At 38.4% G+C, this 25,453-nt stretch overlaps 2 long non-coding RNA genes across 9 annotated transcripts in view; one reads left to right on the top strand and one right to left on the bottom strand.

The window, feature by feature from the left end:
- The first annotated feature begins 12 nt into the window (after positions 1–12).
- On the top strand, positions 13–24,015 carry LOC116790660. 5 transcript variants are annotated; one of them, XR_004358448.1, is made up of 8 exons: positions 13–587; positions 5,359–5,364; positions 5,683–5,856; positions 10,354–10,572; positions 10,681–13,691; positions 16,964–17,113; positions 17,880–17,975; positions 18,610–24,015. It is a non-coding gene; the product is annotated as an uncharacterized LOC116790660 (long non-coding RNA). The 5 variants fall into 5 exon arrangements; XR_004358450.1 differs by having other exon boundaries at positions 13–5,856; positions 10,681–11,866; XR_004358449.1 differs by having other exon boundaries at positions 13–5,856; positions 10,681–11,866; positions 16,961–17,113.
- Positions 2,659–25,453, bottom strand: part of LOC116790659 — a 32,921-nt gene continuing 10,126 nt past the window's right edge. For 2 of the 4 annotated variants that reach the window (XR_004358442.1, XR_004358445.1), the window contains exons 3-7: positions 21,370–21,468; positions 17,233–17,295; positions 16,914–17,102; positions 13,468–13,588; positions 2,659–2,824 (exon numbers count right to left, since the gene is read on the bottom strand). This is a non-coding gene — a long non-coding RNA (uncharacterized LOC116790659). Of the gene's footprint in view, positions 2,825–2,960; positions 3,129–13,467; positions 13,589–16,913; positions 17,103–17,232; positions 17,296–21,369; positions 21,469–25,453 lie in introns of all 4 variants that reach the window. The other 2 variants (XR_004358444.1, XR_004358443.1) reach the window with 2 other exon arrangements.

Here is a 25,453-nt window from a genome sequence, read left to right as displayed (position 1 = left end):
CCGCTCCGCTCCGCGCCCCCCGCCCGGCCCCGCGGCGGGGACAGCCCTGCCCGCCCCAGGCGGGACGAGGCGGGACGGGAATGAGGGAACCCGGCCGCCCGCTGGGCTCCCCCGGCCCCAAAATGGTGGGAGCCGCTTCGCCCCGCCCCCGAGCGCGGTGTTTGTTTGTGTTCCGGCCATGGCGGAGCCAGCGGCCGCTCGGGCCCGGCGGGACGGGACAGGACGGGAAAACACAGGACAAGGCGGGGCGGCTCCTTCGTGGCGGCCGCGGGGACCCCCCGCGCCACCCGGCCCGCCCCGGCTGGGGGTGGGCTGTGCGAGGCCGAGGGACCTTCCCAAGGGTTCCCCCGCGAGTGGGTGCCCGGGCAGGGAATCCCTGTGCTGATCGCTGGCGTGACCCCAGTGGGCACAGGCCAGTGTAGGGACAGGGCACTGAGCCCCAGTGTGGAGCAAAACCAGCGGCTGTCACTTGTCTTGCTTTTAAGTTTCTAGAGGCTTTTTACGTGATTAGCAGATACTAATAGAAAACATGTATTTAGCTCCTTTTCTTTCTGAAAAAACGTATTCACACTTGCATATAAATATAGGTAAGTACAGATAAATGCACGTTTCAGGAAAGCGAATGCCCCTATGTCACTGTTGGTGTGCCAGCCCTGACCCACACAGAAGGGAATGGTCCTTACAGGATGATCCTATAGATGTTCTTTCCAGCTTTATTGTCTGTGATGGTTCTTCAAAATCCCTCTTTGGCTTTCAGATCCATGCCATGGAAAATATTTTAAAATCGATTTTTTGAACTGAAGTATTTTTTAAAGTGAAGCAAATTTGGTGCAGACCAGCTGGAAAGTTCTGTCTGTAAAGCCGTGCAGCGTGGCTGCTTCTTATCAACAAGTTCTCTGCTGATACAGGTCGGCCCTGCTTTGCACCAGACCTCCTGTCTGGGTTAGAGTATCTACTCACAGTGACGAGTTTGGCTCCACAATCTTTGCTGGTGGACGTCAGTCTGGGAACAGACTTTTTGCTGATTAGCCATATAAGTTCTTTCTTGGAGATTTCATTTTCTTGCTCTTTAGGGAGTTTTGTTTTGCTGCTTATCAACAGATTAGCTAAACAACCACAGTGCGAAATCTGTCATTGCTGCCATTTATGGTGTCCAAACACAGTTTCGGGCTTTTCTAGGAAACTGAAACTGAAAACGGTGCAGGAATTGTGAGTGTTGCTCAAGATAAAGAGGCTTTGCAATGGCACGTTGCTGCTGTAAATAATGACTGTTTTACTTGACTTGCTCATTTGCGTGTTTATCCTATGACTCTGCTGGCTTGGTTTAACAGAATTGGGCAAGCAGTTGTTGGAGAGGATTCAGCCTCACCCAGTCCTGGTTTCAAGGTTAAGGCAATGTCAGAACTGTTTGCTGTGAGAACCTGGTGGTGAAAATCCAGCGCTATTTTCAGTTGTATTTTCAGTTGTGCAGTGGCAACATTGAAAATGAGATTATGGGCAACTAGAAAGACTTCTTTATTTCAGATGACATTTCATATTTTGTTCTCTCTGTGAGGCTTTGGCCTGTGTCATTGGTGTAGCTCAGTGTAGACCACAGGCATGTGCCACACTGTGGCTTGGAGTCCCGATCTGAGGAGGTCCTGTGGGAGCATATGGTGCCTCCCTGCTGGCTGACATGCCGAGATTTCCTTTCTTTGGAAACCAGAGTGCAAACATGGGGCCCTGGTCTCATCCTAATACACAGTCGGGACATAGATGGGATGTGCTCTGGGTCCCGTGGTATAGATGTTGCATTTATTTACCTTGAGGCAGATCTCCAAAAGGAATAACTGCTAAACCCAGTTAAAACTTTCCCATTGGTAGGTACAGGGTGTTCACTTGAAATCTGGGCACATTTAAAAAATGCAGACTTGTTAAGTGCCAGAAGAGATCTCCTTTTCATGGCAGACTCACAGAGACCAAAGAGGAAGCAGCAGTTCACATTTGTCTTTGCAATACAACAGACTGCACCTGTGAGAGCTCTGACTACCAGTCATGCCTGGATTCTTGGAAGTAGGGATGGTTGAAGCCACTGGTTTTCTAGGCTGTTCACTCCTGTTATGTCAGGTAGGTTGTTAATAATGGCTTTGCATCACCAGCTCAAAAGTTGTACAGCGGTCCAGAAAATGGAAAATGGAAACATTCTTGTGTTTACAAATGTTGTTTTTAAATATCCCTGCGTATGCTATGGTGTGGCTGTGAACCTTCTCCTTTTGATACCCTCTTTTGCAGGCTGGGGACAAGAAAGCAGCTGAAGAGCTTGTCAAGGTAGAGGTCAGTTGTCCTTTTATTGCTCAATAAGCAGTTGATGGGAGTCTTTTGTCCAGAGAACACATGAGATGTTTTTACTATTCCTAAGTTGAAGGAGATTGAACAGACCTGGCAGACTTCACTGTACCTGCTCTTTGTAGATAATATTGGTAAGCACAGAGGCTGTTCAGAGGGATCTGCTTCGTGGAAACAGATACAGATCCTTGCATGTGCAGAATAGTAGAGGTGACTGGACCAAACAGAGTATAGGCCAAACCAAAATAGATCCTGGTTTATGAGCTGTCCATGCTGCAGGAGGTCCTTGTTCCATACAGATTTGGAAGCTCACAAGTAGTCTGTATGGTCTCCTTTTTTTTTATTAGAGGATGTGATTTATGAGCACAGTTTCTTTGTTCTAGCGGAACCATGGGACAGTTTAACTGATTACTTCAGTTCTCTCTGGTTTTTACTTCCTCTGCTTAGTTTAGGGAACAAGTAGTTATCAGACTGGGTTTTCTAGAGCCTTAAAATGATCCTATAGAGGAGGAAAGATTCATGTAGTGGTGAAGGGCTGCATAGATACTACACATAGAAAAGATGAAGGCAAATACAAAAATTTGTGTCAAACTAATATCAACCTGGCAACCTAAGTCAATGAAACTTTTTCTCACCTGTAAACATTTAAACAGTTGGCTGTAATCTGTTGTCAGAATAGAAATGGGGATAGTCTCAAATTTGCCAGTGTACAGAGTTCATGTTCTGGTACATCTTGGTATGACAATGTCATGCATAGGTCAGTTGTAATCACTTCTTGGCAGCCAGCGTCTTCTAAGTGAAATCTATTTTTCAAAACAAAATGGAAATTCAAGAAAAATGTTTTTAAAGCATGCAGGCAAACTTCGTTTTATTTTGTAGGTTTTTGATATGAGGAGAGACAAGTTACATAATGCTGTATTCCTAAGGCTTGTATGAGCTAGCCAGAGATGAGGAACTATCTTACTAAGAAATCCCTTTCGAGTTAAAAATCTAAAATCCACTGAGAACGTAAAACCCCAATAGTTTCTCTGCAAAATTGACATCATAAATTGCCTAATTTATAGATAAAAGGCCCTTTAATGACATCATTTTACATGATCCATGGTCATGTTATTGTTGGACAACATTTTGGATATATTTAATGTGTCATGCTCAGTAAAAGTTTTTGAAAGACCTTTTCTGTCCTCAGCATGGAAAAGTTTTTTCACTTCTTTTCCATCAAGCTTATTTTCCTGGCACTTATCGTCTCTTATTATGTCTTATCTTTCTTCTGGATAAGATTGTTTTCCCAATTCATATACAGAAGCCCAGTTAACTTCTGAGTGATCTCTCCATGCCATGGTACCCAGAGGTTCAGAGATAGCTCTGTTTGCTTGGGCAATGTTAGTGGGACACAGTACTATTTTAAAACCTTTTTCTGGAAAAAAAAAAAAGACCTTGTATACCTCTGAAGAATGGAATTAAATTACATTCTTCTATTATATATGTGAATCGGATTATGGGAATGATGGAATTAATTTATCTTATTATAAAGAACATAGCATCTTCTAAAATACACATGATTGGTTTTAGTTTTGTTCATTTTAGCTGAACCATAGAACCGTTTCTCAGTATATATTACAACTGTATATTGTTTTCTGCAGGAGAATGAATGCAGCTCTAGAAAGCAATTATGGAACTAATATATTTCCCTGAAATGCATGTTGTGATGCAGGATTTTGCTCATGTTTCTGAAAATTACTTAAACTTCTGCTTAAATTATCCTGGTATCACAAGTACCACTTAAATTAATTTATCCTGAAGATACTATCTTGGTAAGGATAAGTATTCCATTATTGGCAAAAATAACTTGCCTTCCATAATAACTCTTTTCCCCAGATCCAGCATGTTTTTTTTCAGCAAGGAGTATAATGCCTAGCTATTCTGTGCACTGGGGCACCTACACTGTATGTCACAAAGAAGAAAAAGGACATGTATTTTGGCACTAAAAAAACCCAAACAACAAAGCAAACAGTCGTCATAAAAAAGTAACCTCTTCAAACAAACCCTCTGTCACCCAGCTCCCTGGTGAATTTTGTGTAGGAGTTCATTTTCCTTTTTCTCTGTGTACCGTGTGTTACCACAGTCTCAACTTCAAGAATGATCAGAGACCTATAAAACATGATCTAAGAGGAAAGGCTGAAAGAATTGGGGTTGTTTAGTTTAAAGAAAATGAAAGTGTTGGGAAAAACAGTAATGATCTTCCAAAATGTAAAATGTTTCTCTGCAGAGAGAAGGAAAAAGTATTTTTTTATGTTCAGTGAGTCTAGGGCAAGAGGTGATGGAATTGGAGTAGGAGATTTAAGGTAGACATTAGGAAATTATTTCAAACTGCAAAAGTATTTTGGCACTGAAAATGATTATCTGGGAATCTCGTTTACTAAAGGCTTTGAAAGGCCGATTAGGTCACGTGTGTCAGGAATGGTTTTAGTTGCAGTAGATTATATGGAGATAACCCCAAAAGGTTCCTGGCTAGTTTATAGTGTTTTGTTTCTCTCAGGTGATTTACAACAGATGCTTTAATGCTGTGTTGTTTTGATTCTCACTCTTTCTGCCCTTAGAAAATGCCAGTAAGAAAAAATTAGGTAAAAAATCGGGAAAATGGAATGGATGGTGACATTTCCAATAGCAGAATACTAAGAAATCACAGGCTCTGCAGGATAACTGTTGTGTTTGAGCCGGTGTGTGACTTGCTGACATGTCCTCCTGACAAGCTTTGGGACTCGAATACTGGGCTGGCATTCAACAAGTAGTGGATAGTCAATACACAGAAATCTGTGGTTTAACTAATCTTTTAAATTTTAATTTATTTTTAAATTTTATTTGAAGTGTTGGTCTTTCTTCACTTTTTGCTGTGTGTAAGTACTTCCTGAACCTGCAAGGAGTGAGCTCTAGCCAGAGTTCACCAGTGGCCAGTTTGTTAGTCATCAGGTCCTGTCACTGCAGCTTCAGGGATATTCTGCCCAAGGTGTGGGAAAAGATAGATATTTGAAGTAGCAGGTCTAAAAGCCAGAATTACCTCAATTGCTGAGAGGTATGAGGTTGGACATGATATTGTTTCGTCCGAATTCAGCATTTATCTTTGAGAATTTTTATTCCTCACAAGGCCTTGAGGTTGCCGCAACAGTAAGGTAGTACCCAAAATTCTTGTATCTCTTTGAAGCAGAATTGGAGAATTTATCCCTTGTCCAAGTTGAATATATATTTTGCTGCACAACTTAAAACACCTCTTGTTCACCTTCTCCTAAGTCTTCCTGTTTCTCTGATTTTCACCATTTTTCCTGTAGCCTAAAATCTTTGTTTTCTACTGGTAGGTAGCTATAGGTCTTCTGCAATAACAGAATGATCAAATGATGCATGGAAGGATTCATGAGAACCTATGGAGTGTGACCCTCTGGCAGACAACTCTGTCCAGTCCAAGATCATCTACATCTTCATCATTCCTTGACAGAAAACCGTTGAAACTGTTTGGATACCGAATGATGGCTACAGGTACTGTGTTCTAATCCCTTCCAGTTTCACATTTTCTCCTCATATGTAAGCTTGCTACAAGTCAAACTCTTCATTATGTGTCCTGTTGGTATTGTTACAGAAATTTTAGGTCCCTGAAGACTGTTATGGTGCTTTGTTTCAGTCTTTCCTTATGGATCACGATTTGTAAATCTCCCATATGTTTCAAGAGTCCACTTTTCCAGTAAGTGTGGCATCCCAAGCTGGACAGAGTACTCCAGTTAAAACCTCAGCATTGAGTAAAGAGAGTATTATTTAGTGTGTGCAAAAAGGCCATTTATCAAACTTAGTGTCCTTCCTTTTTCATAACACATCATTGACTGCAGTTTGGAGAGCCTGTCACTCCCTATCCTTCTCTGTGTAATTCCTGCCTACTCAGATTTTCTTATTTTATGCTTCTCCAGATGATTATTCTGAAGGGTGCTGTTTTGCACTTCCTGTTGAAAGTCTGGTCTGTGACAGCTTAGGCAGCTGAATTGCAGCAGACAAGTTACTGGAGACTGAACAGAAGGAATGTGAGAAGGAACCATTGAAGATTTTGCACTAAAAGTATTAGGTGATTGTGAATGACTGCCTCTGAGAAATCAGCTTTACCTTCTGGCCAGAAATGTTTCTTCTTCTTAACATTCAGTTTCATTTTTTCATTAGTCTGTGTGGGTACAGCCTCCTCTGGGAGGGACAGGGTAGAAATTTGTACCAGTGTTTGCTTTTGCATGCCCAAACACTTCTGTGGTTTGATGGAATACTGTCTTTCCTGCAAAAAATTCTAGAAAACAACTACATCATGCAGAAAACAGGAATGATCATAAATTAAGTAAGTCTGCCTGATGCCTCTAATACTATGAGAATGAATACAAGGAGGTAATTGTACAATCTCTTAGTCTGTCCTGGTTTTGGTTGGGAGATTCCTATAAGACATTAAAATCTTGATTGTTTACTTACATGACAAAAGAGGAAAGAGGTCTTTTTTTTTTTTTGTTTAGAGAAACAAATCACATACTGTTTAAACAAACACTTCCCACACAGTGAAACAAGACAGCTGAAGGTAATGTAAGTCTATTGCTATTTTTTTAATGTTTCAAAATTTTTGTGTCTAAGAATATTTTTCTTTTAATTTATTTTGAAGGGCATGCCTACAGTTAGTTAACAGCAAACTGTTCCCTCTTTCAGTTTATAGGAAGTTTATAGAAATTACATACTCTGTGGAGCTACTTTCTCTAACTTTCGTTTGGGAGTGTTATCATCTTAACAGAGGACTTGCACACTTTTAGAAATTCAACTGTTAGGCTATATATTGACTTAGAAAACATCTCAAAGCCACATGCACTTCATTTGGTGTTTTGGTCTGTGTACAGTTCCACAAAACCTCATGTAGGTGTAGGTGACCACACAGAATCTGTGCCAGCCACGGGCTGATTGTAATGTGCATATTGCCTCTGACTTATAAACTGTACACCAGCACAGTGCAAGGGTTAGGGACAAGATAAAATCACTTGTTGCTGTTTTGATTTCCTGAGGGATTATCGTTTTTACTCAAGAAATGAGGAGAGCAGTTCCTTTTGTGAGGACCATTCCTGTGCCAAAATTTGAAAATATGTTCTTGTCAACTGTGATGCCATTCATAGCTTTTACATCTGAATCTTAAATTTGGATACAAAGATCTCTGTTGTAGAAGCCCCATCTTGTGGACAACCAATCAATGACTACTTCAGCACAACAGATTTGAAATACTTAGGAAATCTGAAGATATTTTGGTGGTCTTTGCAATAAACTGGAGAGTCTTCGTATTTCTGGACAATATGGAAACTTCACTCACAAGTAGAAATCAGCATATGCTTTTTGAAGGCTATTTCCACAGGAACAAAACATGAATTACAGAGAGGTGAAAAACGGGGATGGAAACAAGGATATTGTCCCCAGAACTCAGTATGATTCAGCTAAAACACTAACAAGCCTGAATCCTGCCTTGAACTCACAGAATTGTGTCCTATAGTATTTGTGTAGCATAAATGAGTCTTTGGGTAGCAAAATCATATAAGGGCAGAAAGGCATTCTTTGAAAAAAATTGTGGAGAGAGAAAAAAATAGCAAAGCATGAATGAAAGCTGAATCTGGAAACCTTGGAAATATCCTTGAGGAGATAGTTTGTTCCAGCACAAAGTAATGGAAAAGGTCAACCAGCTCCAGACTCAATGAGCCAATGTACTTGGTAGGCAGAGTGTTAGGGAGGTAAAAAGAGTGTGAAAACAAGCCTTGTTTTCAAGTTTCAGTATGGCATTAAACATCTTTTTGTCACTCTGAATATACAGTTTTCTGTTTCTTCTATATGAAGAAAACAGGAACCTATATGATAGTTTTCCATTTAGTAATTAGGGCTGTAATGAAGTAGCCAGAAATTGTGGCGACATCTAGGGAAGGGTTGGGAGAAGTGCCTCCCTGCTGAAACACCTCCAGCTGAAAATGCAACCACTTCTTCTGTGAAGGCAATGTACCCAGGGACTGTTGGTTGGAGTGGCTTTCTTGGAAGGGATGAGGAGAGTAAAAAGGATTAAGGTGTGTGAATAGGGTGCTGTACCAGCCCTTTGTTGGGAGGAGAACACAGGTTGCTATTCCTACAAGTGGATGTCTGACTAAGCATGGGGATCAAAAAAGAGACAAAAGTTTGTGATCTGGACATGACAAAGCCAGGAAATAATTTCCTAATTCTTACCAATAATAGTCTGAATTTTATTACTTAAAATTATCTGTAGAAGTGAATGCACATCTACCACGTTAGACTTCAAATTTAAAATAACTGTTTACTTCATATTGAATTGAAATACTTAGATTTTCATCCTTCAGTAGTCTGGGAATTTTATAAAGACAACTCTTTTTTAACATATATAGATCAAAAAAAGTCACTGTTAGTGACTTTTAACATATATAGATCAAAAAAAGTCACTACTTAGTCACTGTTAGTCACTGTTCCTAATAAATTAACAGATAAAATTATGAATGCGTATTACTAACATATTATTAAAAATTTACAGAAACATCTGTGGATGCTGGGGAGTTCCTGACTGACTCCTTTTGTTTCTCATAGCAATCCAAAGCCTCTTTTGGAATAGAATTCTACATTTTTGGTGAAGGGCATCTTTGAGGAATTGTGTGAGCTAGGGCAAAACCTTTGAGAAAAATGCATATTCCCAGCTTTTAACTCAGTCTACTCCTTAGGGAAGAGAATATTAGAACTTCTGCAATATAGAGGACTAAAATTTTACCTCAGAGCAAATTCTGCTGGGACCAGCATGTGCAGTCAAAATAAAGATCTTTCTTAATGTGAAGCCATGAAAGGAGTTTTGCGTCTCCTTTCCATGGAAGTTGTTTCTTCCTCGAGAGACAGGGAACAGCAGAGGGTAGTTCACCCCTCAAGGGAAGAGCATATGAAGTGGGAACAGCTACTTAGAATTCCCTGCACTTAAATAATGAAGCACAAACAATTCAAGTATAAGAGTACAGACAGATATTAGTATGGTGTGAAATCTAGAGGAGAAGCTGTAGCCTGGGAAAAGAAAATGAATGTGTGAAGCTTGTAATCAAATGGTGTTGGAAAGCAAGGATTTATTCCAGTGAGGGAATAATGATTACTCAGAATCCCTGCTCCACCAAGTGAGTTCCTTGTAGTACAGAGGCAGGACAAGCCTTGGTATAAAGGACAAACAATTGCCTTATTCTGAGCAGAAAGCTCTAGAAAAAGCCAGTGTTGGTAAAAGCAGAAGTCTCTGGAGGAGTATGAGACAAGGGCAAATATTCAGTGATACTTTTTATAGTGGATTGTATTAGAAATTATAGCTGTTTGTATATGCCTATATGAAGAGGAGACTGATTACATCATGAAGAGTAATCTGTTGTACAGCTGATATGTAGGATAAAATGTTCAGTTGCAGTGTATCATAAAGAGAGGGGTTAATTGCTGAAAGTTGCAGAGTAATATGAATCTCTTGTACTAATAGATTTTATCAAGAAAATACAACAGGACTGGAAACTCCAAATTTAAGTGTACACCTGCAGTAATCCGCTGTCAGAAGAATTGTGTAGGTGTATAAAATTGATTTGAAAGGGAATGAAGAGGTGTGACTTGTGAATTGCTACTTTTTAAAGATAAAAAATTAGTGCACAAGTAGGTCATGTTAAAAAAAGAAAGTAACTTTTAATCCTTATCTCCTTATTATGCACATTTTCAAGGTGTTTTCTTTTGTTGCCTCTAGCCTTTCTGCTATTTTAAATATTCTCATATTAAAGTTTTATTGATATAAAATGTTAAAAGGTATAGTAATAATACTGATATATCAAGTAATTTTTTCAGTGGCCTTTTGAAAACAAGGCTTGATGTGTTATGTAATTACAAAATATATGCAGTTGAACCTTGAGCACTTGTGTTTGTAATGTATGAAAGTCTTCTTTTAAAGCTGTGTCTGCTTTGTGTCCCTTCCTCTTCCAGCCCAGTGCCTTCCTCTGGAGCTGCGGTGGTGCCACATTGCTGTAATCCCATTGTATTGGTCACCAACATAGGATCCACTTCCCCAGGGATGGATCCCTGTCCTTGAGCCTTAACAGATCAGTGAGGTAAGGAGAAGGAAAGGCCCCTGCCATCATCAAAGACAACCCCAGACTCTTCCGAGCCTTGTCCAAAAGCTTCAGTAATTTACAGTTCCTTATGGTAAGACACTTTTTCTGGTATTAACGTCATGAGCATTTTAAAATGTTATCAGACAATAATTACTATCACAACTTTTAATTCTGTGTTTCTGTTTCAAATTTTCCTCAGTTCAATCAGAACCAAAAGTTAATGCCCGTTGGCTAATTTCCAGTGCATGCCTCCACAGAACAACTGCTGCCTTTAACTGGTGGAGAGATCAAGGCTTGAACTGACAAAAGACATCTGTATTTTGGAAAACAAATTAATGTTTATGTTTTAATTTATAAGTTCCTGGCTCTTTTATGGTTCCTGTTTTTCAAGTAATGTCTCTTTGGATCCCTAGCTGATGGAGAGTCAAAATGGAAAAGGCCCATGAGAGAATTATCACAATAGAACATCTGGTCTGCATTGGAAAAAGCTGAGAAAGATATTCAACATCTCTGAGACCAAGAGGCAGCTATGAGGCAGTTTGAAAGTCAGTCTATGAAAAATTGTGCAGGTTGTGGCCACCTGGGCCAATCTAGTGTTGTTTTGAGAAGAACTACTCTGCTTCCTTGCATCTGAATTTTAATGTCACTTCAGCACGGATATGTGAGAACTGGGAGTGGTATGAAAGGTGTTTACTTTTCATAATGTTAATCTGAGTCCCAGCATTGTCCTAATTATATTGTGGGTTTTTGCCAGTCTCCTAAGTTTTCTTTTGAGCATGTAGGCTGGAGTCAAAAGGCTTTCCCAGGGTTTTGGCATAGCTTTATAGGAAAATGGATGGAAATTACTTTGTATATTTTTGGAAGAATATTTTGCATCCTGCTTTAAACTGTTCCAGAAGGTAAAAGGACGTTAGCTAGACTGTGTATTGGCTCGTGTACTGGTATGTCACTAATGGCAAGGAGTTTTGCTTCACCTAATTGTTCCTGTTTTCTGCAGCCACAGACTATGAGAAATGCAAAGAAATAATGGGCCAACCAGGGCAATAAAGGCACTACTGGATTCAGAGAGAACAAACTCCTTCCACCACATGAAACTTTCGTCTTTTAAATCATCATAGCTCATGCAGAACAGAAACAATTTGACATGTATAACAAGAAACACTGCAATTGTTTGCCAAACAAAGACTTATACTGCAGATGGAAGAACTGATGAAAATTGTTTATAGATGGGGAACTTAATGTAGATTTTTCAAGAACAAGGTTGCTCTCTTCCTTGCCAAGACAAACAACAAATCTAATAGAAGTCTTATTTCTTTAGGCTGCCTGAGGACCCACTGGAAAATCTATGGACTTTTCTCCACAGCAAATTTGTGTATCATCAATACGTAAGTGGATTGTCCACAGTTACACTGTGGCAGCTGCAGAGGAAGTGGAAGGTTCTCAGGAATACATTAGGGAGAACTGGATTTTTGGCTTCTGATATAGTGTGGAGCGCCTTTGGAAACTGTGGAAGTTTATGAGCTGGATGTTACTGTTACAAAAGGTTATCTATGAGTTAAACATAATAGTAATTAATCTGCTATCTTTAGATCCTAACACTAACAACATGATGAAACTGAGAATTCCTATTCTTTAGAATTCCAGTTTTCCAGGATGCCTTCATTCCTACGAAGATGCCCTGATCTGCACTTAGTTTTCAGTGTTACCTTTAGCAATCTGTGCACAGATGTTTTTACAAGGCACTATGTAGTCATCCCAAACAACTGGTTTTAATGGGCCAGTTATTTAGGAAAAGCATGTAATGAGAACATAAATACAATCCCTGATACTGACATAAAGCATGTATTAGCAGAGTAATATAGTTTGTATTGCCCTGATAGATAGCAGACTCTGGAAATATTAAACTTGTCATGTCCTTAAAATTCTGTTATATCTGTAAACATATATGTCTTGGAAAATAGGGCCCACAGCATCCAGGACTGCTTTAGGAAAAGTATTGCCAGGAGATCAAAGGAGGTGATTATTCTCCTTTACTCAGCACTGGTGAGACTTCAGTGGAAGTGCTGTGCCCAGCTCTGGGCTCCCCACAAGAGGAAGGACATGGACATACTGGAGTGAGGGCAGGAAAGAGCCATGAAGATGATTAAGAGGAGCACCTGTCATGTGGCTGCCTTGAGGGGTTTTGAAGTTGATGTCCTTGAAGATACTCAAAACCCAACTGGGTGAGCTCCTGAGCAGCCTGCTCTGGGTGATTCTGCTTTGTGTTGGACTGGTTTGGACTGGATGATCTCCAGAGGTGCTTCCACACTGTGAATATTTGAAGCAGTTTGGTTATGTCTTTTCAGCATTTTAGCTGGAACTCAACTATGTAGGAATCCTAAAGAGAGCAAAGGCTGTGACCCTAGAAATCCATCCAGATGGCTGAGGCCCAGAAAAGGCATAATGAGAGCTGCTAAGTATTTTGAATGTCTCATCAGAGCGATATTTCACTTAAAAATACAAATATAGACATGACTTGGGTCTTAATGACACTGAATACCCATAATGTTCTCTCACTTCAGCTGGACTGCAGATGGTAACAACCTCTCTCTATCTGAGCACACATATTTTAGTTTAATTTGGCTCTGTAAAATCTTATCACATACTTTACTCTAGAAATTAATATTTGGAGCTTTATGGTGCAGAATTTATTTGTTGATTTGTTCCACAATTTCTTTCCTTACTAGTACTGATATTAATAAATTAAAATGTATTTTGACATATTCAGTAATAAGCTCATACTATGTCTCAAGGAGTTGAGAATATCATAATTTGAGCAAGGTAAAATCAAAATATGTATTGCATTGCATATTCTATGGCACTTAGTTTGTAACTATTCTTACAGCACCTTCAGAATAAGAACAAAGATTAAATTCCAAAAAGGCTTTCATAGTTTTAAAACAACAAGACTTATGTGGAAAGGCAAAGATAATGTAAGAAGATTCACCTGTGGTTTTTCATCATGAAAATGCCAACAAACTAACTTGCAGTATTGAGAATTCCCAGATCTTCCTCCTTTTGAAAACTCTTTCTTTCATGTTACCTCTAAGAATAAAAAGGAAAGCACACTGGAAAACAAGAAAATGAGAAATGTTGCACAAGGAATTAGGAGATAAATAGATTATAAAGCATTTGATTTGATTTTGGGGTTGCACTTCAGCAAGTGAAACAGTAAGTAAATAACCTGTTTCTTTATCAATACATGGAGTCACATTGAGACTGACAGACCAAGACATAAATGTATAAATAGCACCTCTGATAATTATTAGAAGATGTCAAATTTTGCTATGGATGAGCCCATCCCAAAACCACAAAATTAAGACTTCAGACAAAAATAACACATGAAGGTCAAATACACTTAGTCATAAGTTACTGTCTTCTGCCACCACTTTTCCCTGACTTAATGCTTTTACAGCATATCTCCTCTGATTCAGGCTCCTCTATAGTCTCTGCGTGGGACTGGGGGTTTGATGGGGACAGTATTACTTTAAATTGACACCTCTAGCAGCAGTTCCTACTTGTACTGTTTTCCTTTTATAAATGTATAACCTATTTCATCTATCAAAGCCTGACTTAGCTCCAAGTCACCCATTTCTCAGGGAAATTAAATCTAATGTCTAATAAGCATAGAAGCTTATGCAACTTTCATTCCCTGAAAAAAAAGTATTAAATAACATAATAGTATTACCGTGTCTTCTGATAGCTAGAGACTTGAGCACTTTGTTTTTCTGTAGACCAGACTGGTTCTGCATTTGGGCTCGAGGAGGCCAGGTTTATCCATCCCTTTTTGCAGGCTTTCTGAATGTCACTTCAAAATTCTCCTCTTGTTAAAGGACCCCCTGAAACTTTCATGTGTAAGGTTTGATCCCTTTCTCCACTTCTCCCTGTGGTAGGAGCCCCCTCTGTTCCCCCACACAAGGGCTGTGTACCCCGTGGTCTTACCCTGGGGATTCTGGCTGCTTTCTCACTCATTCTCTCCCTCACAGGATTTTCTCCAGCCTGACTAAATTTCTGCCTGTTCCATCCCATTTTCTATTAATACCCACCATGGTTCTGTGTCAGTGGGTGCAACATTTGGAAATGCAGAAATCCTCCTCTAAACCGTGTAGATTAGCAACATAATTTCAGGGGTTTGCCTCCTGCATGTGTCAGTTCAATAAGTGGGTTTATAGGGAATAATTTTAAACTGTTGCAGCCCTCCAAAACCGCTTCTCTCGCTTCTGCAATACATAAAGTGACATAAGGTCACTGATGCTGGGGAAATTGGTTTCCTGGTTGATATGCTAATTCAGCAAGAAATCAGTTCTTGCAGAAACCCAGAGAAAATTATTTTAATACAGTGCCATGCTACTCTGTTGACTTTTAGGAAAGAGATAATTAAAATATTCAAGGGAGTTCCAAGTCTCTGGAGAAAATACCATTATGGAGATATAAAGCTATTTTTGCCTCACAGCTTATTAGCTTCTTTCCTAAAAGCAAATCAGCTGAATGTGATGGGCACAAAAATAACATTTACATGTGCTCAAAAAAATAAGAAATAAAATACTTTTATAAACTGAGTTCAATATAAGAATAGACTTGGTTCAGTCTCTTCTGTGTCACTGTGTTTACAGTAACTGCTCCTGCAATTTTCTGGATGAAAACTTCCATCCAGATACATCCAAGGCCATTAATAAGTCTGCACTATGCATCTGATTGCAATGGGGAATAGAATTACATTGATGGTGCCTAAGGAGAAACAGAATCTCTGCACTCAATGTGAATAAGGAGTAGCCAATGCCTTGTTTTTTCAGAAATAAATAATTAAATTAAATTGAAAACAACAGCCAATCTATAAGAATAATCACTAAGAGTTTGAAAGCCCTGTATTTTTTCCTAACAGTGCACTTATAGTAGGCTATTACTGAGTACAAAAAGTAAAATAACTGTAATATTTACTGTATGAATATCCCAAGGGAAAAAAACTTAGTAGCATAAGCTGTTTCATCTTTTTAGATGTACAGCAGATAGAGTGTTCATAACAGGAACACCCTGTTACCTCAACTGTGAAAGGTTCTGGGAATCTAATGACCAACAGACTGGAATTTAAATTTATTTTTGTTTGGTTTGTATTTCAGTGAGCATTTGAAAGACCCACCAGTTTATCTTTGTCAGAGATTATTTTTCTTTTGGCTTAGCTTAGACACCAATCTCACTGTTGAGTTTACATTTATGGAGCAGGACCCAAGGTTTTCTCCATGTGTTCAGCATTATGATTCTGACTTTGCAGATCTCATTGCTTAGGATAGTTGCAAAACTCATGTCTGCTTATACAGCAGCAACAGAACTGGGGTTCACATGCTGCTGGTTAGTCAATTGAGAAGGAACAAAATTAGTTTTGAAGGCTGCCACTTTTCTTGGCTGATGTGCAGAAGAGTTGGTAAAAGCTGCAAAGACAACTGAGTACCCTGATGACAGTATTTATTATACATTTTATTTCATACGTGGATTTTTAGAAATAATTCACTCTGTTATTTTACTCTGCTTTAGCAAATCATGTGTGACTGTAGTTGTTTTTCCACAATGCCTGTTTTAGTTTTCATTGCCATTTGTTCTCACTCCATGTAGTACCGTCCACAAGGTGGTGCCACAGCTAAGAAGTTAGCAATAAATAAGACAAATATAATTTGCTAATTCTACCTGCATTTTGCAACTAACTAAAGTAACTGCACCTTTAAAGAATTAATAATTATTTCATAAGCATAGTATCACAGGTTTGCAAGTTTTTATTTTAAACCCCTTGTGTGAGCAGAGATGGGTCTGCCTGCTGAGTGAGAGCAGCACCCACAGACCTGTGTCCATCCCAGATCATGTACAAAAATGAAAAGACAGCTCAGGGTTAAGCAGACAGACTGATGAAGAGCTGTGTGTGTTCAGGCAGGGTTATCCATGCTGTGCCCCATGGATGTGTCCTATATATATGTAGATCACTTCAGCAATACCCCAGGAGTCAGACCAAATCCTGACAAGCAGAATAGTTCATCTGCAACTTCAGCTTCTGTGCACTTACCCTGGTGTGGCTGTGGCACATCAGACTCTAATTTTCCAAGTTTTTCTACAGCCAAGCTCCCTGTCATATGATAATGTACATTGACTTAATTCCAAAGGGGTATGAAGTGCTTACAGAGGGTCCTGCTGTGAGAGCAGCTGGATTAATGTATACAGGTAAATTCAGTAGTATTTTTCCTTCAATCATAGTTAAAAAGGCAGCCATCCCAAACTGTGTTTAGCACAAGTGATCAAGTTTATGAGCATCTTTCAACACAAGATCAGACTAGAAAAAGTAAAAGGCAATAACAGGGAACATAAGATGTGAAATGTACCACCCAATAGAGAAAAGGCAGTAAAACTTACAGGAAAAATTCATTTTAATGGATCTGAATGACTGCACTGTTTTATAGCAGGCCTGTATGTCCCTGAAGAGCTGAAGTGCAGAAGGCCTTGGTTATTTCTCCCTGGATGTGTGTGTTAGTTCTTCAGCTACCCTTGGCCACGAGGCCGTGGTTGCTTCTTGCACACCTGCCCTGCTCCCCTCAGTGACCTCTGCAATACAGGTATGCATGTTAAGACAAGATATACCCCCTGTGAGCTTCTCCAATGCATAAATTAAGTTGTTTATTCATCACATTATTTTGTACCAAAAGCAGGAAGAAAAAGGGATAATTTGAAATACCTTTCAGGCAAGCACTGCCCTGATTGTTTCTTCCAGCTAGAATCTTTCTTTGGTATGGTAGACCTGTATCAGAACAAGAAGAATAACAGTGTTTGCATAATATGTTTCTCCATATTGCTATATTATTATTTTAAAACATACTAAAATTCTGGTGGGTTGTAAGAGACTCAGTGAAAATTACATATACTCAGGAAAGATGGTTTGTCCCCCAGTTATAATGCAGAATGAGAGTTAGAGTCCAGTTCTTATTTAGTCCAGTTCTAAAAATTGTCAAATAACACAACTGACACCACTTTTTTTTTTTTTTTTATGGATCAGATCTATAAATTTTATCTTAAAGTGCTTTCCAGTATTTTAAAACTTTGTATTGCTTTTAACATCTGTTTGGAAAAGTCAGAATCAGAGAACTAACTAAAAATATAAAGTCACGGAACATGTCAACTAGATTTAATTTCTGAGTCTATCCAGTTAATTTGGAATCACTGTCTGAATCACAACAGAGACATTGTCAGAGTATTCCTGTAAGATTGTTCTGAATGTATGGCTGCAATGTGTCTTGCAATGAAAATGACATATTTCTGGTTTAGTTTGGACTTCATTTTTAGTTTGACTTTGTAAAATTGCTTCCAAAAATGTTTATTTTTCAGATATTTTACATAGAGAAGAAATTATGCTCTATTCTGAAGGGAATGACAGAGCATCTGAGATCATACATTTAAGTCTCCACTTTATGTAAACCCCAGGTATGGATTATTCTAGTAATTTAACAACTGAATTGAGATCCAAAACACTTTCCCTTGCAATACTTATAATGATTTTTGCACCCTTTCTGGAAATCCCCTAAATATTTTTAAAATATCAAAACCTGTTTTTCGTCTAAACCTGGTTTTCTGGTTTCCCACTGAGGTCTATGCCTAGACCTTACTAGAAGGAGGTAACTTCCAGTATTGTAAGTTCGGAGTCAGCCTGAGCAGGGCTCCGAAATCATCCTGCAGATGCACGGCGTTAACCGGAAACAATTCAGAGTGGCAGTGGTATCCTGCAGGATGTGTGCGACGCCTTCAGCTGTGTGTTGATTTACACGGGGCCACATTATAGATTATACATGCTGGTAATTGTGGTATTGTTATTGCTGGGCTATATCTAAGCACAGGAAACACATATAAGCACATTTGAAGTGATAACATCCACTCCTGTTTAAAGGGCAATATTTTATTCTCATACGTAATACAGCATTTGCAATAATATAGACAATTTCCTAACTAGTACATAGGAGACTTTCATGAGAAAAACCTGATTCATTGTGGGAGGCCCATAACCAGCATTTGCAAAGAAATCCACATCAACTTTTATTCACTTTAATTTTATTTTTTTCAGTGTGGACGTTATTCTGAGATCAAGAAGGAGACAATACATTGCCATCTGAAAGCACAAGAAAGATCAAAATAAGTTTTCAATGTGTCACCGAAACCACAGTGCTAGGTTTCTGTTAAGGAGAATGAGTAATACCATTCTAGCTGTGAAGAATGCTGTGAGTGGGTAATAATTCCATCTAACTGATAGGGCAGATTTTCTGCAAGAAAATAAATTATCCCAACTAAAATCTTGCCCTATTTCTTCAGCTCAGTAAGAAAGCCCACTCACCATACCCATTTAGCTGCTTGTCTAACATTAGGATATCCTCCACCCAACATTCCCAACCCAGTCTTGCAATTCAGGAACAGATTGGCTCCAGCTCTGGCCTGGACCATAGCTAAATCTATATCCATGCTTATAATACTGTTGCAGATCAATAATATGATGCTATACTGTATAAATTGGTTTGTTGAAATGATAGTTATGAATGAAGTTCTAAACAGACACTGCAACATATAATAAAGGACTAACCTACTGACACTTCTAATGGGGATGTGATTAACACATACACAAAATAGCCCAAAGCCCAATGACTTGCTTCATGATTTCATGAAAAACTTTTTATTATTTTCTATCTACAGTATTTAACATTAAGAATACATTTGTCTTTATAAATTTATAAATGCTACTGATCTGATATTTTTGTGCTGACAGTCTAACAATGAACGAAAGTATAGTTTTGTCAGACCTCACATGCACAAAAATTGTTGATACCTCGTAATATGCCTTTGCATTCTGGCAGCCTCGTTATAATATTCTTTTGGAAGTGTCACCTGCTTAGGTAAGCTTTGATTTACAAGAAATTATTAAGACATGTTTAATTTTAATTATGATCTTTACTATTTACCTGAATAGGAATCTCTGTCCTTAGTTTAAACTTCTAATATCCTGTTTAACAAAGAAACAGCTTCAGTCGTACTAAAAGTACTTAATGTTAAGAAAGTTTTCACAGTTGGTTGCTGGGATTAGGGCTTTAAAAACAAAGGTCAGGTGAAGATGCCTTCTTGGAATACACTAGGATACAAGCCTCTATTTTTGTTTGTAGTTCATAAATCTACATATTACATAAACTAGGAATAAGTTTAATATAATTAAATATATTTGTGAGTGACTGGAGTTGAACAGCACACCTACATGGCTGCAGCATATGTGAATCTTCCTGCAGTACATTCTGGTGTTGGCTTTCATTAGACAGTAAGAAATGTTGCCTGCAAAAATCTCTCACAACTTGAGACTAATATCTGTCTTCTTCACATGGGAAATGTATTTCATCACTCCCTCACATGACATCGAAATCAGGTCTGCGGAAATGAAAATACCAGGCTCTGCACACCATAGGATTTGTAATTAGCTTGAGATATCCAGAGAAAATTCTGTAAGTTACTTTAGTCTCTTTATTTTGCCTTGTCTCAAATCTGTCTGATTTTGTTTGAGTTTATGAGTAATTTTTGGTGGAAATGTCTGTGTTGCAATTGAAATGCTCTAACAAGTCCTCATCACTAAAATGCACTGAGTTCTGTTACTTCTGAGGAGCCATGTGGAGTCCTGGAGTCCTTGTGGCTGCTGGGGAACTCAGGAGCTTCCTGGTCTCACTTGAGCCATATGACAGAACCCCAAAAACACCTGTGATGTCTTTAGGTCTTAAATATTTGGTTTAAATGTCTAAAAGGTAAGAGTTTCTTAAGCATCATGAGACACGAGAGTTAACAGATCAGCCTGAGCCATGCCTCTTGCATTTACTTCTTCAATAAAGTTGTCAGGATGCTGCCCAACCAGGCTGCCAGATGTGCTCTCCATGTTTGGGGTAAGTAATCACTTGGGCCTGGGATCTTCTGCACAAGCTATGCCTGAACCCACTGCAGTTATTTTAGGTGACACACTAAAGTGGTCAGCATAAACTGAGAAGACTTAGTCCAGCACTTTGTCAGCATGCCAGAAGAAATTCCTTGGGATTCAGTCTGAGATTTCATTTCAGTTAATTGTCAGGATGATGAATATTATTTATTCCACACTAAAGCTTATTTTAATCCAAAACACAGATAGATAGTGTCAGTGCAGGCAAAATGATAGTTCTTCCTGCATAGAAGCCCATTTAGATATAATCCAGTTTGCTCCCCTGTCTCTAAATTTGAAGGACAACAGGAATGGAGACTGCAGCTGAGATTCCCTTGCACTTGAACCTGATCTAATTAGGCAAGTCTATTTTTTCACAAAATAAAACTATTATAGACAACAATATGGTGAACTGAAAACTCCTCAAAGTTGTTAAATTCTGTCTAGTTTGGAAAAGGAGCTGTATCAGGCCGATGCTCAGTGAGGCAATGGAGCCCAGTGGGCAGAGTGCTGGACAGGGATTGAGAAATCTCGGTTCTTTTCCAAAATCTCCTGACTTTTAAATGACCTTGAGCTGTCACTTCTCTGTGCTTTGGATTCACTGCCTGTATGAGGAGGATAATAATGCTCATAATGGTTTCAGAGTTGCTGAAGGAAGGATCTGCATGAACACAACACTTCGAGCACTACCCTGAGCTAGATGCAGCTGTGGTTAGAGGTGGCCAGGATTTGGTCAATGCCTCGTGTATTCCAGAAAATCTGGGAAACTTTGATTGTTACACAGCTTGCTTTCAGTTATCTGTCAAAACACATTTTTATGTTAAAGGTCTTCCTTATCTTTCACACCATTACAAAATATCTCCAGAAAATTTCATATTATTTACTTACGCATTAATACTCACAGTTCATATTCCTGTTACTGGGAACTGCAGAGTGCCTCTCAGGATCATACAAATGATAACTTACCATAGATAAGGTGGTTTTGACCTAAAAAAGAGAAGTGTTTTGCAATGTTATATTTAACATATCTGGGGAAAAAAAATCATCAATTAGTTTATGTTATAAGGTAATTGAATTGGGCTTTTAGTTTGAAACATTCTCTTTGAAACTAAAAAAAATTGGTTTTTTAATTGTCATTTTAAATTAATGTCTTGATTTCACACGTTTTGTATTAATATACAACTACAAGCTCTGTGCACAAAAAAAGAACAGTCTACTTTCAAAACTGCTGAATGCTTTGACCTCAAGGGCATAGAAACTGTTGACTCATTGTTTTTACTGCATATAATATTAGTCCTTTGTCACATCCAGGGAATGACATCATCTTCTTCATTGTTAGCAGCAGGTTTGAATAACAGAAAAAGTGCAGCATTAGTTGTCTGCTGTGTTCATTCTTAATAAATGAATGGATATCTGGTACCAAGACTCAGATTAGGATTTTTGAGTAACATTTAGAACAAGCTTGTGCCCAAACCCTGCAAAGAGCTTTGCTTCTGGCCACCATCTGCAGGGCAGTCGAGCTGGCAGGAGCCCGGAGCCTGCAGAGGGAACGTAGCTGATGGTTCTGGCTTCTTAAAAGTGGTAAGAGGAGTCAGGAAAGGAAGAGATTAAGCACAGAATGAAACAGATCTGTTCTTCAAGGTCATTTTAGTAAAAGGAGTCCCTGCACTTCTGTGAATCATACTTCTGTGAAATCTAAAATCATGAAAAGTAATTATCAGAAAATAAGTCATCTCTAGGACATGCAAACAAAATGGGAACTAATTATCTTGAAAATGCACCAGAACAAGTATTTCATCTATTCCAAATTTGTATTCATGTTTATTAGTCTTCTACTCCCTATAACTAAAATGTCTATGTCCTAATCTCAAAGAGTAATTCCCTATCAGAAGTATTTGGTTACTCCTGCCTGCTTCGTGGAAGAAGGATACATCATTATGATTACTAACCAGGCTGATGGAGGTCTTCTTTAAGGTCATACACCACCTTCTGTAAGGTTCTTAAGACTTTTTTCATGGCAGAGAAAATTTTAAGTGTTGCTTCCTGAACAATAAACATTTCTAGTGGAAAAGAATTTACTCAGGGAGAGAGTCCTCGAGAGTCTGATCAAATGTCAAATTCTATCTAATCCATTACCAATTGCCTTTATGTTTTCCCAGAAAAATGTGATGTCTTTAACTATAAAATTATACCTTCGTGGTTCCAAAAATATTTGTCCTGAAGATAAGTTCCTGTGTTGAGAGAATGAATCAAACTGGACTTTGAAAAGCTAAAATCCATAGAGCTGTGAGAGAAGCACTGAGGCAGCAGGCTGGGAAAGCTGGAGGTCATGGGTTAAGGATCCAGGATTGTTGGATCACAGAGGTCCACATACCAAGAGTAGATGCAGACAAGGCTACACACAAGGAAATATTTTCTAGAATGCCAGAACTAAAAAAGAATAAACAAACCATGCTGTAAAAGATCAAAATCAGACCTTGTTGACTTGGAAGCAAGAGGTCTGATGTACTGGCCTCTTCAGAACAGACATGACTGTACTTGTGCAGGTAGGGAGAGCTGCCTTGCATGTAGGCTTGAGCAGATGCATCTATTTCAATTCCTATCTCAAATGCATATTGCAAATTTCAGACTTATCTGTTATGAGAAGTAAGAAATGTTACATTTTTTCTACATATTTCATATGCTTTTGCCATATGAAGTCTTTCCTCAGTCTTCTGTTCCAGTCCGTGGTTCACCTTCAATCAACATTTCAAAAAGTCTCAAGTAGCATGAATTTTGGTGAGGCCAAATCACTTGATTTTCCCTTACCCTGTTTAGAAGAGGCTTTACTTGGATAAAAGCAATAGTGCCAGCCATTTCCCTTCATCCTTTAAAATTACTGGCCACCTCTAAAGAACTTGGCCTGTCTTTTATGTCACTTTCTGACAACTCATTTGAGTTGAACAGGTTGCTGTGGCCAAATTAAATGCTTGGGAAATGGACCATACAATTAATTTGCAATAGTAAGTTGTCTCAGCATCATTTCTCTTCCTCTCAAGGGGAATGCTGGCTCAAGCAAAAGAAAAGATTAACGTAATAAAAATATTCTAAAGACATCCTGTTAATTGTCCCAAGCTCAGATGGTATTGTCTATTCTTCTGTTGTGCATAGCCAGCAAACAGTGTAAAATCCAGAATTCCTTCCTACCATGAAAGCAGAGCCTTCAGTGCTACAGGATAATCCCTGCCTTTCTGGAAAGCAGATGAAAATGTGGTGTGGCAGAGCTTTGCTTTGGGTTTCAGAGGTGAGCTCAAATTTGCTCCATTGATGAATATAATAATAGGACTTGTTAATTTAGATACATCAGCAACTTTAACCAAGAGAATAAAGATTTATGGAAAAAAGGAAAATTGCAAACAAAGTAAGAGCAAATTTTGGGAAAAGAAGGAAAATTTTTTTCCTGAATATGCAAAAGAGATTTCCCATGTTTGTTTAGGGACAGAAAACACTCAAGGTTTTAAATTCAGCCAAAATAAAGGCTTTCATTTATAATCACATTTGCAGTGTTGACCTTGAATATCACATTCGGTGACAGCAAATCTCATAGGAGAAGTTAATATATAAAATAAAACTCAGAAATATTCACAAGTGACTGAGTGAAGCAAAGCTGTCAGAAGAGTTAAATGAAAGAAGACTCTGTAATTCTCTCCTTGCTCTAAAATGTCGTTTCCTCAGAAAGGACAAAGTCTGATTTTTGCTTATATGAAAATAGTCATAAAATATGTAAGAAAACACAGAATGTTGTTTGCTTCAGTTCCTGTAAACTAATCAGGCTGAATGATGAGTCTTCCTGTAACTCGGAGCACTTTTGAATACTATGCATGAAACTGTGTTCCTCCCCTCATAAACAGCTCGAGCCTTGCCTATGTATCAGTGTAGAAAAATAAGTATTGACTTATTCACAAATTACTTTTTAGGCACTGGATTCCCAGAAATATATTTGTATAACAGCATCTAGAAGCAAATGAATGTGTTAATAACCAGGTTTTCTTTCATTTTATGGCCTTAAAGACACTTTGATCTTCTAAAATTATGTTTGTCTTTTTGAAAAGCGAACTTTTATCTCAGCTCTGGTGCTCATTTCCTTATCTCTTCTTCTGAAATAAATTTTTGACGTGAATTCAGTATGCCCCATTTCATTTTATTTCAGACAGCCAAGTGAGATGTTTCTAAATATTTTATCAAACAGATAGGTTCCCTGCAGGATGCTAACTTGTTCTCCTATTTTTACTTTTTTATGTATCTTTCCAAAATGAAATATTTTGGACATGGTACAGTTTGTTCACATGTCAGATATGGATTTTTTAATTCTGTCTTTCTGCAGAACAGTAAGAAGAGAAAATAAATCAGATGTTTTATCTGATTGTACTTTGATCAGGTTTTTCTGTATTCTCAAAAAGAACAGCATGGAGCTTCACTTGCTGCACAAAAAAGCATTTTTAGTTTTGAAAATATTTTAAAACATCTCAGGAAAGCCAGACCCAACACTTAGGTTAGAGTTCTACTCATCTCAAAAAAAGACTCCATTGCTTTACCATGGTCATATTTGACCATTTAGAATCTCCTGGTATTTATTATCCACTACATGAATTGCAAAAAACTTCTTAGTAGGAGGCAAAATGTGGGCAGAATTTCACCTGCCATAATATTTGCTATCACTCTCCATGACTGACATGACTGGATAATGAAAAATGGCTGTAATTGTGCTTCTGATACATCTTGATATGTGTCAACCTAGGAAATACTGACACTGTGTGTGACACAGGTGGGAGAGGTTTGTGTGTCTTCACATCAGGGAATTTTGCTGTCTTTGAAGTAAAAATGAAAATTTAAAAATGTTAGTGATTAAGTTCATGGTGGCCATGGAAGTCTAAAGGTTGTGGGAGGGCTTGTGGTTTTTAACAGACAAGGCAGAAAAGGTTTTGAGCAAACA

This window comes from Chiroxiphia lanceolata, chromosome 9 (genome assembly GCF_009829145.1).
Source record: "Chiroxiphia lanceolata isolate bChiLan1 chromosome 9, bChiLan1.pri, whole genome shotgun sequence".
Classification (NCBI taxonomy): Eukaryota; Metazoa; Chordata; class Aves; order Passeriformes; family Pipridae; genus Chiroxiphia; species Chiroxiphia lanceolata.
Note: the sequence above shows the minus strand (reverse complement) of the source record. Positions and strands in the feature narration are given on the sequence as shown.